General features: G+C 45.5%; 1 pseudogene across 1 annotated transcript; it reads left to right on the top strand.

Moving 5' to 3' along the window:
- The first annotated feature begins 332 nt into the window (after nt 1–332).
- On the top strand, nt 333–4,397 carry LOC308159183 (tripartite motif-containing protein 16-like; annotated as a pseudogene). The gene is made up of 6 exons: nt 333–908; nt 1,979–2,074; nt 2,278–2,511; nt 2,801–2,960; nt 3,065–3,124; nt 3,878–4,397. The product of its transcript is annotated as a tripartite motif-containing protein 16-like (transcript).
- The last annotated feature ends 14,428 nt before the right edge of the window (nt 4,398–18,825 follow it).

Genomic DNA, 18,825 nt, shown 5'->3' with positions numbered 1-18,825 from the left:
TACTATATTCAGGTGATGGTGAATAAATACTGTTTTTGGAGCTACACTTTTTGTTGTTGTTTTATTTCACCCTTCAGGGCTTCCGTAGATAATGCTTCTCATTGCAATTACATGGAATGTCCTCTAGATAGCAGGAGAGGACATCTTATATTGAATCAACATGATCAGTCAGCAGTGTGTAATGTTTGAACAGCCATGCTCTCCCTGGCCTCTGTCCCACACCACACCCTCTACAGCTAACCAGGAAGTGTTCCCACCCACGAACACAAACACTTCTAGAGAAACGAAACTTCTCTGTTCTTTCTCTGCTGTTCAGTCTAGTGTGCAGCAGCATGGCAGAGAGCACGGACACACTGAGTTGTCCAATCTGTCTGGACCTACTGAAGGACCCGGTGGCTATTCCCTGTGGACACAGCTACTGTATGGGCTGTATTATGGGCTACTGGAATCAGGATGATCAGAAGGGCGCATACAGCTGCCCCCTGTGCAAGGAAAGCTATGTCTCCAGGCCTGTTCTGAGGAAAAACATTCTGTTGGCTGAATGAGTGAATATACTGAAGAAGTCAGGACTCCAAGCTGCTCCTCCTGCTCACTGTTATGCTGGACCTGGAGATGTGCTGTGTGATGTCTGCACTTGGAGAATGCAGAAAGCCCTCATGTCCTGTCTGGTTTGTCTGGCCTCTTACTGTGAGACTCACCTCCAGCCTCACTGTGAATCTCCTGCCTTTAAGAAGCACAAGCTGGTCAAAGCCTCCACACAACTGCAGGAGAAGATCTGCACTCGTCATGGAGTAGTGTTGAATGTTTACTGCCGTACTGATCAGCAGTGTATCTGTGTGCTCTGTTACAAGGATGAACATAAAGGCCATGATACCGTCTCAGCTGCAGCAGAGAGGACTGAGAAACAGGTAAGAACCTGAGCTTCTCACTGGTGACTCTGATAAATGTAGAACTGAAGTTAGTAAGGCTATTCAACCTCTTTATAGCCACGGACCCAGATGGGCATCCGAAGTGATATAAAGAGTTTACCTCGATCAATTCTCTTCATCGATATCACATTTTTTTCACAACTTTGCATGCTATACGATGCCACCATGCCAAATTTCCTCTCAACTCAAAAAAATCCCCCCAAAAAAAAAAGAAAAAAAAAAAAAAAGAAATCTGATACATGAGAAAGGTCAAAGGTCAAAGATGGTGCCAACATATCTCCAAATGGCCTAAACATATAGGTGTCCGCCTAAACATACCTGTACTAAAACAGGTACAAAGTTGCATTTGCTCACATTACTAGCATCAACTTTGGCACAAGTACTAATAAGACCCTGGAGTACTGATTCCTAGATGATTTGGGCTTGGTTATCAGGTTTCCAAGGTGATATTCACTGTAAAAGCTGTTGTTTTTTTAGGCGGAGACTGAATTTGAGATGTTTTATAATGTTCTAGCTCTATTTACTCTGACACAGTAACATAGATTTTGATTCTGACACTTCTACAGCCACCCCACAGGTGTTAGCTTTCATTTGATAACAAGATCATTATGAAGGCCCTTGTGATTGTGGAGATATTCTATATTCACTGTGGGCATGTCATTTCGAGCAGAAAACCAGAAAAATGAGGTGGATAATATAAAAACATAGGACGATGACTGATTTGAACTGATATGGGACCATATTCAATTATTGTTCAATAAAAGATCCATAGTCTCTTCCACACTACTATGTTGGTGTATTGGAGAGGGTAAAGGTTGATGTTGTTATTGTTTTACAATCTAGTTCTTATCACAGGTTGTCACAGGTAGAATGATTAACTAAAGACACTCTGCATGTCCTGTCTAGACTCCTATTCTCTCTGTCTGTAAAACTCATGATGTCTGCTTCCATTGTCCAGCTTGTACCCTTTTACTTCATCAACAGATTATAACATATCAGCCACACACCACGTGCAGTAGCCTGCTGTAATAAAGTGTGTTTGTCTACAGAAGCAGCTGGGGATGAGTCAGCAGGAAGTCCAGCAGAGAGTCCAGGAGAGAGAGAAGGACCTGAGGGAGCTCCAACAGGCTGTGGAGTCTCTCGCAGTGAGTATTGACCAGAGGAGACGCACCATTTCACTGCTCTCCTCCAGTCAGCAGGTCACACTCCAATCACACACTCTCTGTCTCTGTCTCTGTGTGTGTGTGTATGTGTGTGTCTGTCTGTCTGTCTGTCTGTCTGTTTGTCTTTCTGTCTGTCTCTCTCTCTCTCTCTCTCTCTCTCTCTCTCTATATGTGTGTCCTAACAGCGCTCTGCACAAGCAGCAGTGGAGGACAGTGAGAGGATCTTTACTGAGCTGATCCGCTCCATTGAGAGAAGGCTCTCTGAGGTGAAGCAGCTGATCAGAGCCCAGCAGGAGGCAGCAGTGAGTCAGGCTCATGTACTCGTGGAGCGACTGGAGCAGGAGATCGCTGAGCTGAGGAGCAGAGACGCTGAGCTGGAGCAGCTTTCACACACAGACGATCACATCCATTTCCTCCAGGTAACTACACTGCAACTACCACTTCATGTATCCTCCAGGTCACTACACTGCAACTACCACTCCATGTATCCTCCAGGTCACTACACTGCAACTACCACTCCATGTATCCTCCAGGTCACTACACTGCAACTACCACTCCATCTGGAATACTGAAAGCAGCTTCCTGTTCATGGAAATAATCCTCTTGTTTTCTCTCTCTCTTCCTCTCTCTCCCTCTCTCTCTCTCTCTCTCTCTCTCTCTCTCTCTCTCTCTCTCTCTCTCTCTCTCTCTCTCTCTCTCTCTCTCCAGAGTTATCAGTCTCTCTCCAGTCCCAGTGTATCTTCAGACATACCCAGTATCCTTGTCCGTCCTCTTCAGTACTTTGGAGATGTGAGTGAAGCTGTGTCTGAGCTGAGAGAGGAACTAGACCACATCCTAAAAAAGGGATGGCCCAAGATCTCATCTACAGGTGGGCTAAAAACTCCTGTATTCTCTTCACACAAACAACTTCAGACCAATTCAATTACATTAACATGTGTGTGTGTGTGTGTGTGTGTGTTAATGTTTCCGTAGTGAATGCAGTTGTTGTATTACTGCCACCAGAGCCCAAGACCAGAGCCCAGTTCTTACAATGTGAGTCTCTTTATCCTGAAGTAGCTGACATTCTCTCTCCATTGATCCTCTCCACACACCTGAGATATAACTAGGGAGGTCTAGGAGAGGCAGAACATCATCAGAGACAGACTAGATATCTGACTCTCCTTATTCCTCTGATTTGGTCTTTACGTAGATTTGTGTGCTTTGAAATATGGACATGGTTATAGAAATTAAGGTCTTTGGGCTGCTTAAAACTGTGGTTAAACAGGGGCTATAAAAGGTTTTATGGTGGGCCTGAGTGAACAAGGTGGGGGTGAAGAGGGCAGCCAGGAGGGATGAATGAATCGACAAGGCAGAGGGGGGTAGGGATAGATGGCACGTTTGTACAGGGTCAGAGGGAGGTCCGAGGTCAGGACAGGGTAATTAGGATAATTATAGCAGAGACCAGAGGGGAAATCAGTTTAGAAGATAGCAATTTAGGACCATGTAGGGGAACAGCAGTGTCAGGGTTTTTTCTTACATCCAATTGACTCGGAACCATATATGGAAATCAGCAATGTGGGGAGTTATTGGTGGAGAGATATATAAGGAGGGTTTGGTGAACAGGAGGGACTTCTTTTTGCAAACAGATTTCGGCTGTGTATTATTGTACTTTGCAATAAATGCAGTCTAACTTGAACAATCAACAGCTCTGGTTTCTATGATAATTTACTAGTCAGTAATTAAGTAAAGATAAATATGATATTGAAGGAATTGCCCACGACAGTCTCTGCTCTGCTCTTCTCCCAGATTCCTGTCGGCTCACACTGGATCCAAACACAGCAAACAGCCGCCTCTCTCTGTCTGAGGGGAACAGGAAGGTGACATCTGGACAATCCAGTCATATCCTCATCATCCAGAGAGATTCACTGACTATCCTCAGGTGCTGTGTAGAGAGGGTCTGTCAGGACGCTGTTACTGGGAGGTTGAGAGGAGAGGTGGGTCGCTGGAAACAGCAGTGTCATATAAAGACATAAACAGGTCAGGTGATGACTCTTATTTTGGATGTTATGACAAGTCCTGGAGTTTAGAATGCCAGAGAGGTGGTTATAAATTCATACACAATAATGTAAATACTGCAGTATCAGGCCCTCAGTCCTCCAGAGTAGGAGTGTACCTGGATCACAAGGCAGGTACTCTGTCCTTCTACAGCGTCTCCTCTGACACAATGACCCTCCTCCACAGAGTCCAGACCACCTTCACTCAGCCCCTCTATCCTGGGCTTTGGTTAAGTAGTGGGGCCAGAGTTGAGCTGTGTGAGCTGGAGTAGAGGTCCCATAAGAGTGATGCTTTATTATCAACTAACCTGTGATTTGGAGATACATTCACCGGCCACTTTATTAGGCACACCTTGGTAGTACTGGGTTGGACCCCCTCTTTTGCCTTCAGCTTCAACTCAGCTTCAACTTCCTTAAGGGGTCTCATGTGTAGAATGTCCTCATGCACAGATCTGATAGTGAATTACATTATGCATATGTTCTGATTCATAAACTCATAAACAGATTAATAAAATGTGTGTGTTTTTGTTTGATTTTTCATTTTCAGTGCCTTATTATGAATAAATTGTTTTATTTTTTAAATTAAATTATCACAAGCTGTAACTGTAACTTTGTATGATGACTAAACACAAACTCCTTAAATTATTTATCGTTCAGAGGGAGTGAACACGCTGTTGACACTCTTTTATTGTGATGTGTAAGATAAAACTATAATAAACTTGAATATTAACAGTGACATAATTACTCTAAATTAGGTTATCGATTATAATTATAGAGCAGTGCATTCTGATCATTGCGGCTCCCATCTACTGTCATTCCTGGTTCCAGCGATAAACGCTCAACACATTCGGTGCTCGACCACATGAGGGGTTATATCTACTACTGAGTGTCTGTGTTCACAACGCATCTCAGTGCTGGGATCAGTTTGACTGTTCAGACGCCTCATGAACATGCGATGTGAAACACATCCTTTAGCTAGGTCTTTTTGAAATCAATGAATTGATGTTTGTGTGTTATGTGAGTTACTTCCTACCCTTGTCCGTCGTCATTAGGTTTTTATCATTTGGGAACACCGGGACGGTTTTTGGGCTGCCTAGCGCAACTCCACTGGGTTGGGGAGCACGTGATACTGCCCTCATCCGTTTGAGCGTGCTTATGATATTGTATAATATGATATATGATATTGTATAATATGTATAATATGATATATGATATATTGTATAATATGTATGTACTATATAATATGTATAATACAGTGGCGGCTGGCCGATAGAGGGCGCTGGGGCGCCGCCCCCACCTTCACTTCCTAGTTGCGATTTGTAAAAGTTTTTTTTTTTAATAAACATTGTGTATTCACAAAATGCGGCTGATATTCTGTCGGCGCCTATCAGCATTCATTAAAAATCCTCCAATACAATAAACGTTTGTATCTGTGTGTGTGTAAAATTCACTGTTAAAATACATAGGGGGAGGAGTCGGGACACCGGTCGAATGCAAGTCTATCGCAGGCCAAATACTTTTGTCTTACACGTGAGCTGTAGCAGCGCTCCAATTGGCTGTATCCTATTTCTCGGCCGGGGCGCAAAAAATTGCGTCCTGAATATCCGGTTGTTAAGTCTGACGTCAAACGTGACGTTTTGCAATTTCCGGCTCCAAACCGGCTCAAAACAATGTGGTGGTCTGTAAACTGTGCAGGAATGAAATGGCCTATCACAGCAGTACATCTGCAATGAACGAGCACCTCAAGCGAAAGCATCCTGGAGCTCTTTGTGAAGACAGCCGCAAGATAGCACCACCGTAAGTCACCGTTGTATTTCTGTTCACTTTTCCGGCTGTGTATGAGTGAAAAATGGATAGCTACTAGCTAATGTTACACAAGCAATGTAGCGCACCACAGTTTGTATGTCTTGTTTTCTGGTGTAACGTTAGCTATGTAGCTGGCTAGCTACAGTAGCCTATTGTCATTGTGGTGCTCGCACCTACTGTACGTTATCTAGCTCGTAGCTCGCATGCTACGTTAGCATCAATTTAGCTAATCATAACATAGCAGCGAGAGTAACGTTAGCTAGCTATGTAGCTACTAGCTAGCTATGTGTTGTGGTGATGGACAGACTTCTAAATGGCCATGTTGGCATTCAAGTTGGCTAAACATAGCAGTGAGGTGGAAATTAAGGGGCCTACACATGATAAGATTTTTTTTTTTTTTTTATCGAACAGAACTTTCTTCATTGGTAATACCATAATGGCATATTTACAGTACATGAACAGTGGATTGAAGCATTTGAAATGTCTGTTTTGTATAGTATAGTTGGACATGTTTTTTTTCCAGGTGAGAGAGTAATGTCAAAATGACATTATCTGACTGCATTGCCCACAGCAATCCAAAATTCAATTATAATTATGTTATACATTGATATGGATCAATGTATACCTCTTATTAGATTATAAATTCATTCATTCATAAATACTCTGGTTGTTATGTTTGCCTTTTGGTTGACAGTAAAAGAGAGAGAGAGGAGGGTAGGGAGGGAGAGAAGGAGAGAGAGCAGGATGGTGCACCAGAGAGAGAGAGCGCAAGAACCAGGTGAGAAAGTGGACAGGTAGTCAAGACCACATAAGTAAGTAGCCTTGAGAACCGATGGTTCTCGAGCCTAATGGCCCATAGGGAAGGAGCCTATCTCTTGTTTCCGTAGCGTGAGGCGGCTTAATGTACAAGTTAGTACACCCCCTGGACATGACGCTGGTATGTCGCAGGGTCTTACCCCCTGGGGGGGGGGTCCATGCCACGGTCCATGCCACCCCCCCAAGGCAGCAAACCTAGGGGAAACACTGTTATTCTCATGCTAAAATCGACTGTAAATCCAGATTTTAAAGTTGATATTCTTCCCCGTGGAGCATGCCCCCATAACCTGTGCCCCACCCAAAATGTTTAGCACCAGCCGCCACTGGTATAATATGATATATGATATATTGTATAATATGGGATTGTAGTGCTGTGCTTCCACCTGTTTTATTGTGTGGACTTATTTTGATATTTGTGGAATGCTGTGTAGCTTATCAGTTGTGAGAGTGGAGAATACAAACACCAGGACGGTGAAAAGCCGACGGTGCATGGAGGTGGAGGAGAGGAGTGAACAGGCAGGTGTGTGGAGGTGGAGGAGAGGAGTGAACGGGCAGGTGTATGGAGGTGGAGGAGAGGAGGGGCAGGTGTGTGGAGGAGAGGAGTGAACAGGCAGGTGTATGGAGGTGAAGGAGAGGAGTGAATGGGCAGGTGTATGGAGGTGAAGGAGAGGAGTGAATGGGCAGGTGTATGGAGGTGGAGGAGAGGAGTGAACGGGCAGGTGTGTGGAGGTGGAGGAGAGGAGTGAACGGGCAGGTGTATGGAGGTGGAGGAGAGGAGTGAACGGGCAGGTGTGTGGAGGTGGAGGAGAGGAGTGAACGGGCAGGTGTATGGAGGTGGAGGAGAGGAGTGAACGGGCAGGTGTGTGGAGGTGGAGGAGAGGAGGGAACAGGCAGGTGTATGGAGGTGGAGGAGAGGAGTGAACGGGCAGGTGTATGGAGGTGGAGGAGAGGAGTGAACGGGCAGGTGTGGAGGTGGAGGAGAGGAGTGAACGGGCAGGTGTGTGGAGGTGGAGGAGAGGAGTGAACGGGCAGGTGTATGGAGGTGGAGGAGAGGAGTGAACGGGCAGGTGTGTGGAGGTGAAGGAGAGGAGTGAACGGGCAGGTGTATGGAGGTGGAGGAGAGGAGTGAACGGGCAGGTGTATGGAGGTGGAGGAGAGGAGTGAACGGGCAGGTGTGTGGAGGTGGAGGAGAGGAGTGAACGGGCAGGTGTATGGAGGTGGAGGAGAGGAGTGAACAGGCAGGTGTATGGAGGTGGAGGAGAGGAGTGAACAGGCAGGTGTATGGAGGTGAAGGAGAGGAGTGAACAGGCAGGTGTATGGAGGTGGAGGAGAGGAGTGAACGGGCAGGTGTATGGAGGTGGAGGAGAGGAGTGAACAGGCAGGTGTGTGGAGGTGGAGGAGAGGAGTGAACGGGCAGGTGTATGGAGGTGGAGGAGAGGAGTGAACGGGCAGGTGTATGGAGGTGGAGGAGAGGAGTGAACGGGCAGGTGTATGGAGGTGGAGGAGAGGAGTGAACGGGCAGGTGTTTGGAGGTGGAGGAGAGGAGTGAACGGGCAGGTGTATGGAGGTGGAGGAGAGGAGTGAACGGGCAGGTGTATGGAGGTGGAGGAGAGGAGTGAACGGGCAGGTGTATGGAGGTGGAGGAGAGGAGGGAACAGGCAGGTGTATGGAGGTGGAGGAGAGGAGTGAACGGGCAGGTGTATGGAGGTGGAGGAGAGGAGTGAACGGGCAGGTGTATGGAGGTGGAGGAGAGGAGTGAATGGGCAGGTGTATGGAGGTGAAGGAGAGGAGTGAATGGGCAGGTGTGTGGAGGTGGAGGAGAGGAGTGAACGGGCAGGTGTATGGAGGTGGAGGAGAGGAGTGAACGGCAGGTGTATGGAGGTGGAGGAGGGGAGTGAACGGCCAGGTGTATGGAGGTGGAGGAGAGGAGGGAACGGGCAGGTGTATGGAGGTGGAGGAGAGGAGTGAACGGGCAGGTGTATGGAGGTGGAGGAGAGGAGTGAACGGGCAGGTGTATGGAGGTGGAGGAGAGGAGTGAACGGGCAGGTGTATGGAGGTGGAGGAGAGGAGTGAACGGGCAGGTGTATGGAGGTGGAGGAGAGGAGTGAACGGGCAGGTGTATGGAGGTGGAGGAGAGGAGTGAACGGGCAGGTGTGTGGAGGTGGAGGAGAGGAGTGAACGGGCAGGTGTATGGAGGTGGAGGAGAGGAGTGAACGGGCAGGTGTATGGAGGCGGAGGAAAGGCTGGGCTACTTTTGATCACACTGCGCCGGGAAAAAAGCATTTGGGCGGGTTGGGCTGGATAAATAGCATTTAGTATCAACATGTCAGTGCCTGAAAGTTACAAAAGGCGTGAAGTTAAAACACACACCCTTGTAGCTCCATACAATATGCAGGTTTAAAATTACAAACATCATTGGCAACAGCCATGCCGTTTAGGGGCAGGAGATGGGCACCTGCCCAATAGTAATTAGCGGTTTTCTGACAATATAGGTTTTGGGCTGGTGGTTTTTGGTGGATTTAGCGGTTTTTAGACTGTGGTTAGGCTGGAAATTGTCAATCGCATCTGGCATCCCTGCCAGTGAAGGGCGCGGAGGAGAGAGGAGGTTGAACACCAGGAGAGGGGAGGTTGAACACCAGGAGAGGGAAGGTTGAACACCAGGAGAGGGGAGGTTGAACACCAGGTCGGTAGCATCCTGGAGGAGCTGCAGAGGTCTTTTGATGACATTGACATTTGATAAGTACGTAAGTAAGCTAGATAGAAAATGAATTAGTATGCAGTTATGGAATTTATCTCCACTTTGATGTGATGACGTGACCTTGTTTGGCTAGTTAACTAGCCGACGCCATAACATTAGTGTACTGTGAAATTAGCATGCTAGCATCTGTTTTAATTAGGGAGAGGGAGTGCTGTTATACTGAATATCAGAAGACAATCACAGCCGTTAACAGTAATAAGCGGTTAAACAGGTTATGATTTGTTTGTTTATTTAATCATTTATAAAAAAAATAGTTCCGCAAGTGAACTACAACTGGACTGTTGCCTAGTAACCTGAACACAAACATCCGCAGCCTAGCTACTTTGTATCGTGTACATTTATCTGTACGTTTCCATTTAGACTCGGTTGACAGTCGCTTTGGTGGTGAATGTGTGAATGTGTGAATGTGTGAATGCGATTCAGACGAGTTGACATCAGTACATTGCTCCATCGTTTCCTGTTCTCGGTGGTCTGATGGTCTCCAGTAACTTAGGCCTATTAGCTTTCAGACCTGCAAAACACATTCGTCCTCTTCTGATGACCATTCATAATTTAACTCAAATGTTATATTTGGAATTATACAACAGTTAGTTCCGACCAAGTAATTTGATTGGACAAGAGGCATTCCGTGAGTGCTGATATACAGTATAACAGCACTGGGACTTTTAACTATATGTATCACTCCGAAATGACGTTTAATACAAAGTAGCTAGCCTGCAGATGTTTGTGTTCAGGTTACTAGGCAACAGTCCAGTTGCCGAACTATTTTTTGTTGACGGAGCCAAAATAAATGATTAAATAAACAAACAAACAGATTATGATTGTCACGTATTACTGTTAATGGTTTTGTTTACATTTTGTCTGAATCCAAGATGGCGGACACTGAAAATAAATGAATTCTACTTTAATCCTGGTTTAAACTAGGTTTAACTAATCCAGGATTAAAATGATGATGTGCAACACGTCTCTGATTAAGTTTAAACCTATTTTAAGCCTGGATTTACTAAACCTGGATTAAGTCTAAACCAGGATTAGGCTAATTTAAACCATGTTGGTGCAAACTGCAAACTTGGTTGGCGTTGGGTGACACCCCCATTTTTTAGAACGAAGAATAAATTGGTTCAAAAAAATCCCCTCCTCTCTCTCTCCCTCTCTCTGTCTCTCTGATTCAGAGGGTGAAGACTTGAAACAACTGCCCAAATCATGAATCTAGTTTGTTTGACGCTCGCAGCTGATCAAAATATAGGTTCTAATTTTCAGTGAAGCGCGATTTCTGTATTCGCATTCTGTAATGCAGAAATTGCACTTTTGCGTTTTGGTTGTTAGGAGTTTTAAACTGGAGGCAGGGATGCTGGGAAGGTGGCCAGAGGGACCAGCGGTGGATGCTGTTAGCATTAGCTGTTAGCATTAGCTGTTAGCCTGTGATAATGAACAGAAACATTGGGTTGCAAAAACCCCCAAATAGGCTAGTGTCAGATTAAATGTCCAGAAAAGTTACAGCTTTAAGGGGTGGGTGGTATACTCCCTCGGGGAAGAGTGTGAACCTCAAGTCAGGTTATGGATTCCTCATTGTCATGGTGAAACATGGGATATATCCATAACCGCTTTCTATATTCATATAGAATACAGCCCCATATAGCCCCATACAGTCCAGATCACTCATGCCATCCCTCCTTAAACGTTCTTTCCTCTGTTTTAATGAGAAAACAAAACGGCAATCATATCGTCCTTAGAGTGGATCTCCCCTGCTCCAACCCTATGGCAGGGCGAACCACAGAGTGGATGCAGGCGGGCCTGTAATGTATTCAACAATTTCCTTTTGACTCCTGCCTGCGATTCCTCATTTCCTGGTGCGGAAGGGAAGGTTAAACAGCGCTGACCCGTAGGGGGACGACGACGATGGAGCTTGAAGAGGAGGTTCTAACAAGACTGACCGCAAGGCTTAAAGGGGCAATCTGCGATTCAAACAACAACAACAACAACAACAGAGCGGATCCCCTCCCCTTCCACCACGGCGCTGGAGAAAATGTGCCCCACCCCCCCCCCCAAAAAAAGGGAGATTTGCCTATTTTACGCTACACCTGTCTGGTAGTTAACTGTAATTGCTCTGTCAAATCCAACTGATTCGCAGGAAGTCTTTCTGGAGTGGTGATTAGCATCTTGCTACTGTTGACTGTATGTCTACTGTGCGCATAGCCCTCAAGGAAAGATTTTCATGCATGAAATACATATTTTGTTGTCGTTTAGTTTCTCTCTAGTAAGTATTATTTAGGGGCTAGTGCCCTCCGTAAGTACCGGAATCTTCTTTTGGCTCTATACTGTAAAAGCTTGGATTTGAAATGGAGTTTAACATATATTCTCTGCTTTTATTTGACGGTATTTGTGTACATAATTGGTCTCACCATTTATAAATGACAACAACCTGTATACATGTTGATAGTAGATAACTCATACATAACTCAAATGCAGTGGTAAAGGAATAACAACGTGAGTATAATACCAAACATAATCATGTTGCTGTTAAAACAGGCAACTGAGTGTTTGTGCGTGTGTGTGTGTGTGTGTGTGTGTGTGTGGGGTTGGTTATTGGGGGAGGGGATCATCGCAGAGAGGGCTGATATTAAAGCTTGAATATCTTGATAAGGACCAAACTTATGAGGGGGAGGGAGGACGCACACACACACACACACACACACAACTCTGTTGCAGCAAGCAATAAACTGTGAGCGGACATCTCATTTTCGAGCTAATGCATACAGTGTCTGCATTAAATCATTCTTCGGTTGCTGCTTTGGTACATACATATTACATACATATTGTAGCCTAGGCAACTTAAGCCCAAGTCATAATAATAATAATAACAATAACAACAATAGAGAAACAGTAATCCATTCGTTATGTTCTATGGTCTTCCACACAGTGTTTCTATATTAGTCGTAAGTGGCTGCAGCGTAGCGGCCTCCGAGGCTCCATCTGGGGGATTACAGGGCTGTTATCCTCTTAACTGTAAATGGCCCCAGAGCGCTCCTGCTCTCCCTCTCCTCCGCCATCTCACCAAGCAGACGCCCAGAGAGGAAGACGCGGGGCTGTTCAGTCACTTATCATTCGTCGGGATTCGGATAGTGATTCTTTCTTTGTTGTTGTTGTTGTTGTTGTTGTTGTTGTTGTTGATGTTTTTTTGTTTTTTGTTTTTTTCCCCGTTTTTTTAAGCGTGACACTTCTCTCTCTTTCTCTCTCTCTCTGTCCTCTCTCTCTCTGTCTGTCTGTCTGTCTCTCTCTCTCTCTGCCCTCTCTCTCTGCTCTCTCTCTGCTCTCTCTCTCTTTCTCTCTCTCTCTGCTCTCTCTCTCTGTTCTCTCTCTCTTTGTCTCTGCTCTCTTTCTCTGCTCTCTCTCTCTGCCCTCTCTCTCTGTCTGTCTCTGCCCTCTCTCTCTCTCTCTCTCTCTCTCTCTCTCTCCCTCTCTCTCTCTCTCTCTCTCTCTCTCTGCTCTCTCTCTCTCTCTCTCTCTCTCTCTCTCTCTCTCTCTCTCTCTCTCTCTCTCTCTCTCTCTCTCTCTCTCTCTCTCTCTCTCTCTCGTTCCATGTGCTCCGTGTCACAGCAGATGCTCGTGGTTCGTTCGTTGCGTGTCCCACTGATCTTTAACAGGTTGTAATCTTATCAGTGTCACACCAACCTCAGTGGCCTTTCCCGCTGCGGACTGAAGACTATATTTATATATTATTATTATATTATATATATTTCTATCCGGTTTGCTTTTCTGTTTTTGACCTTTCTTTGCATGACGCGCTGGGCAGTCTCACCGCGCGGAAACTTCTATCGGATGGTCCCTTATAATTAGCCCCTATAATTAGACACGCGGAGTTTTCGTTTAGATTAAAATGAACATTTGACCTTTTTAAACTTTCGGCAAAGAAGAAATGGGATTGAGCTGTAACGTCCTGCTGCTCCTCTCGGCCAGCATGGTGATGATCAACTTGTCTTTTTGTACCAGAAGGACCAACCTCAGGAGATCGGGTAGGTTCACAGTCTTTCTTGACCCTTGCAAGCCGTTTTAACATGTATTAGCTACAATGGATATTCATTACTGATATCAGCAACATCATTTTGCCTAGTCAAAACTCAAATTCAAGATATCTTTAATTATATTTTGACTAATCGAAACTCACATTTGAGATATCTGTAATTATATTTTGACTAGTAAGATTCAAATGTATTTTGCCATTCAAGTGTATGGGGTTTGTCATTACAGATATCTACAATTCAGTTGTAGATATCAGCTATTCACATTGCCGATATCTGCAACTGAATTATGACTAGTTGTAATTACAGTTTCAGATATCTACGGTTTCATTCTGACTAGTCATAATTCCAGTTCAAGATATCTTTAATTCCCATTAATTCAAGATATCTATATTGTCCTTTAAGATATCTTAAATTAAGTTGAAGATATCTTGAATGAAGTTGTAGATATCTCAAACTGGAATTAGGGATAGTCGTAATTTAATTGTAGATATCTATTATAAAGTTATAGATATCTTGAAATTCATTTTAATGATTGATATCTCAAATTGGTGATATCTTTAACTTTCATTCTGCCTAGTCGAAATGTTATTACAGATATCTTAAATTAGAGTTTAGACTAGGCGAAATGACGTTTCAGATATGTCTGTTGTCGTCAGAAAACGCGGGAGCAGCTTCCTCAAGTGTGTCTGGACTGGAGACAACACATCTGCAATGCGCTGTAGATTTGTAGTACAAGCATCTAGTGAACGAATCTCACGTTCACCACAAATCCCTTGATGATATATTCTCTCTATTTCATGGCATGTTCGCGCTATCCTATCCACCACAGCAACCGCCATTGCTTCTGCCAACACTCATCAAATGCTTTGCTGCTCCCGCCAATATCATGAGATACCTCCATCATGAGCATCGTCATGCAATACAATTCTACTAATCATAATGACGTTTGAGATATCTGCAACTATTATTTTGACTAGTCAAAACTCAATTACAGATATCTGCAATGTCATTTAAGGATGTGTGACGAGTTGAGTGTCGTTTTCGGTGACATCACTGCTGATATCTGTAATTCAATTTGGACTAGTCAAAACTGAATTACAGATATCTCTAACTGTCGTTTTGACTAGTCAGAATGACGTTATAGATATCTTGAATACAAATGTAGACTAGTAAAAATCGAATTACGACTAGTCAAATTTAGCTAATAAATGTTAAAACGGCTTGCCATATTACAGTCTTTCTTGACCCTTGATTGACACGCTGCTCGTATAGATCAATGCAACATGGGGACAAATACAACTATGCGATACGCGTTAAAACATGTAAGCTAGATATCTGACAGTCTACTTGCGTAATACGTTTTTATTTTTTTTATTTTTTATGAATTGTAATTTATAGAATGATTAGAAAATGATAATTTTGTGGAGGAGGAGTCACGCAGGAGATGTAACAAGCACATGTTATTCAATTTATCCGACATAATACTTTTGTGCGTTTTGTGTTTCGATGTTGACAACTGGATGATGTTTTTTGGCCAAGTGCTCAAAGCAGAGGTCAGACAACACGGTGATGATCAACCATCAGCTCTTTGATGATGAACAACAGAAAGCATAGGCCTTGTTTCTGACGGAGATAAGTACAGATATGGATACTAGAGATGGACAACACGGTGGAGGAGAGGAGTGGAGAGGAGAAGGGAAAGTTACATCTATAAATGTCTAACAAATAATCAAATCCACTGTTACAGCACAGTTACATGTTTTTTTTTGTTATTTATTTTTTATATATCTATATGAAACGTTTCTCCTGTCTATTTCTATTTCTATTACATAGACCAGATAGGCTACTGTATACTGAGTAACAATTAAAACATTTTTGTTGACTTATACGTAATCACACCCGTGGCTTGAGGAAGTCCTCTTGGCATAACGGTAGGCGCTTGTGTCCTCCAAGTCTGAAACCCGGGTTCAAACCCTTCCCTTCACACTTTGATTTGATTACATTAGATTCAACCGTATTGTCATTGCAGAGTTCGAGTACCAGACAACGAAATACAGTTTTGCATCTAACCAGAAGTGCAAATAGTGATGTAGTGCAAAGACATGACAGTGTAGATATATAGTGCAGGGACAGGATAGTGTAGACAAAAAAGTATACAATATGAATATGTACAGTTATTCAATTATATGTATAAGATATGTACAGTTATGAAATGATATGTATAGGATATGTACAGTTATGAAATGATAAGGACAGCATGATATGTACAGTATGTATACAAGAGATGGACAACAATATACAGTTATGCTATATGTACAATATGGACAAGGTTTCGTATTGATATCTCAGCCTTAATGGACCAGACCAGGACACACTTCATTAGCGTTAGCTCATTAGCAGCTATTAACTGATTGATCAGCTGTTCGCTAACAGTTCGAGAATCAGTTCTGCATGATTGGGTGACAGGGGAGGCTGGTGGAGGTAGAAATCGGAGGACGGGCTCATTGTAATGCATGGAATGGACAGAGGAATGGTATCAAACACGTTGCCAGCTGGTACGTTGCATTACCTGCACATGCACGCACACGCGCACACTCACACACATGCACACACACGCACACACACATAGCTATGCAGAGCAGGCGCCTTACGTGTGGACACAGGCACGTGCTCACACACGCACACACACACACACACACACACACACACACACATAGCTATGCAGAGCAGGCACCTTACGTGTGGACACATGCACATGCTCACACACACAAACACACAATCCCTCGCACTCACGCACACACACACACACACACACCATAGTGTTGTATCTGACCTGTCAGTCCCCTGGTGTCTCGGGGACATCTGAAGAGGGACGTGTCTTCTTGGATCCCGTCAGACCAGACAGCTGACTGGGCCACAGGCTGCCAACACCACTGACATGTGTGACACGTTCTAATGCTTCGGTCCTCATGTCAGGATCTGATGGAACCATCAGACTTTTCTTTCGGAAAAATGTGAATACATTTCCGCGTTGTTGAAAATCAACGACACACATCGCTAGTCAACTAACACAGCTTGTTTTGTGAGCCTGCTAACAATGTAAAGTAGTGTTGTAGTTAACCAGGTAGCAGTGGGGGATTACTCACCCAATCCATTGCGTTGTGGCAGTATTTTGGCTTCACTAGCGAGTTTGTGTTGTGATTCTCAACAATGTTGAAACGTAGTTCCGTGTTTCAGAAGAAAAGTCTGAACATTTTGATTGGTTGCCGACATGCGGACCGAAACACTAGAACGTGTCACATATTATGTTTTGTAGACAGTATCATACGGAAATACGGAGTCTAGACAGGACTGGACTAAAACAGTATCATAGAAATAATACAGAGTCTAGATAGGACCAAAGCATTAGAACGTGTCACATTTCTCGGCCTGGAAGAGTGGTGCAATGGATTCGGTGAGTAATCCCCACTACTACCTAGTTAGTGTAGAGCAGGAGGGATTACTCACTGAATCCATTGCATTGCAGTGTTTTGGCTTGACCAGCGAGAGTTTAGGCAGGTAAACAAATCACGACTGACATGGTTTCGTATTGATATCTCAGCCTTAATGGACCAGACCAGGACACACTTCATTAGCGTTAGCTCATTAGCAGCTATTAACTGATTGATCAGCTATTCGCTAACAGTTCGAGAATCAGTTCTGCATGATTGGGTGACAGGGGAGGCTGGTGGAGGTAGAAATCGGAGGACGGGCTCATTGTAATGTGCACACACATACACACACACGCACACACAAGTATTTGGACACGCAGGACAGGACAGGACAGGACAGGGTAGGACAGGGCAGGACAGGACAGGACAGGACAGGACAGGACAGGGTATGACAGGGCAGGACAGGACAGGACAGGACAGGACAGGTTAGAGGAGGACAGGACAGGGCAGGGCAGGACAGGACAGGGGAGGAGGGGACAGGACAGGACAGGACAGGACAGGGTAGGAAAGGACAGGACAGGACAGGACAGGACAGGGTAGGAAAGGACAGGGGAGGAGGGGACAGGACAGGACAGGAGGGGACAGGACAGGACAGGACAGGACAGGACAGGACAGGACAGGGCAGGGCAGGACAGGACAGGACAGGACAGGACAGGACAGGGTAGGAAAGGACAGGGGAGGAGGGGACAGGACAGGACAGGACAGGACAGGACAGGACAGGGCAGGACAGGACAGGACAGGATAGGATAGGACAGGACAGGACAGGACAGGACAGGGCAGGACAGGACAGGACAGGGTAGGACAGGGCAGGACAGGACAGGACAGGGTAGGACAGGACAGGACAGGACAGGTTAGAGGAGGACAGGACAGGACAGGACAGGACAGGACAGGACAGGACAGGACAGGACAGAGCAGGACAGGACAGGACAGGACAGGACAGGACAGGACAGGACAGGACAGGACAGGACAGGGCAGGACAGGACAGGGTAGGGCAGAGCAGGACACGACAGGGCAGGACAGTACAGGACAGGACAGGACAGGACAGGACAGGGCAGGACAGGACAGGACAGGACAGGACAGGACAGGACAGGACAGGGCAGGGCAGGGCAGGACAGAGCAGGACAGGACAGGACAGGGTAGGGCAGGGCAGGACAGGACAGGGTAGGGGAGGACAGGGTAGGGGAGGACAGGAGAGGACAGGACAGAGCAGGACAGGGTAGGACAGGAGGGGACAGGACAGGACAGGGCAGGACAGGGTAGGGCAGGGCAGAACAGGACAGGGTAGGGGAGTACAGGGGAGGACAGGGGAGGAGGGGACAGGACAGGGCAGGGTAGAGGAGGACAGGACAGGACAGGACAGGGTAGGGGAGTACAGGGGAGGGTAGGGGAGTACAGGACAGGGGAGGACAGGGGAGGAGGGGACAGGACAGGACAGGGCAGGACAGGACATAGTAGAGTAGACGAGTAGACTCGCTCCATCTTCTCTGACCTGGGCTTCTCTCCATCAGACCCTGCTGATGTGAAACACTGCCTTTCCTCCTCACAGGCCTGGGAAGGTCACACAGACACACACACACACACACGCACACACACCCGCCTCGATATCCATACAGGTGATGACGCTTCGATACTTCAGACCAGAAAAGCAATTACCTGACCAACGTGATGACCCCATTATCACCCCAGGGAGTGTGTGTGAGGAGTGTGTGTGAGGAGTGTGTGTGAGGAGTGTGTATGAGGAGTGTGTAGCCTCGGCGCTGTCTGACATAATGACAGTTCAGGTGCATGCTGGGTCACACTTCAACAA

The sequence above is a fragment of the Nansenia antarctica genome, assembly GCF_963989245.1.
Source record: "Nansenia antarctica genome assembly, chromosome: 5".
Classification (NCBI taxonomy): domain Eukaryota; kingdom Metazoa; phylum Chordata; class Actinopteri; order Argentiniformes; family Microstomatidae; genus Nansenia; species Nansenia antarctica.
Note: the sequence above shows the minus strand (reverse complement) of the source record. Positions and strands in the feature narration are given on the sequence as shown.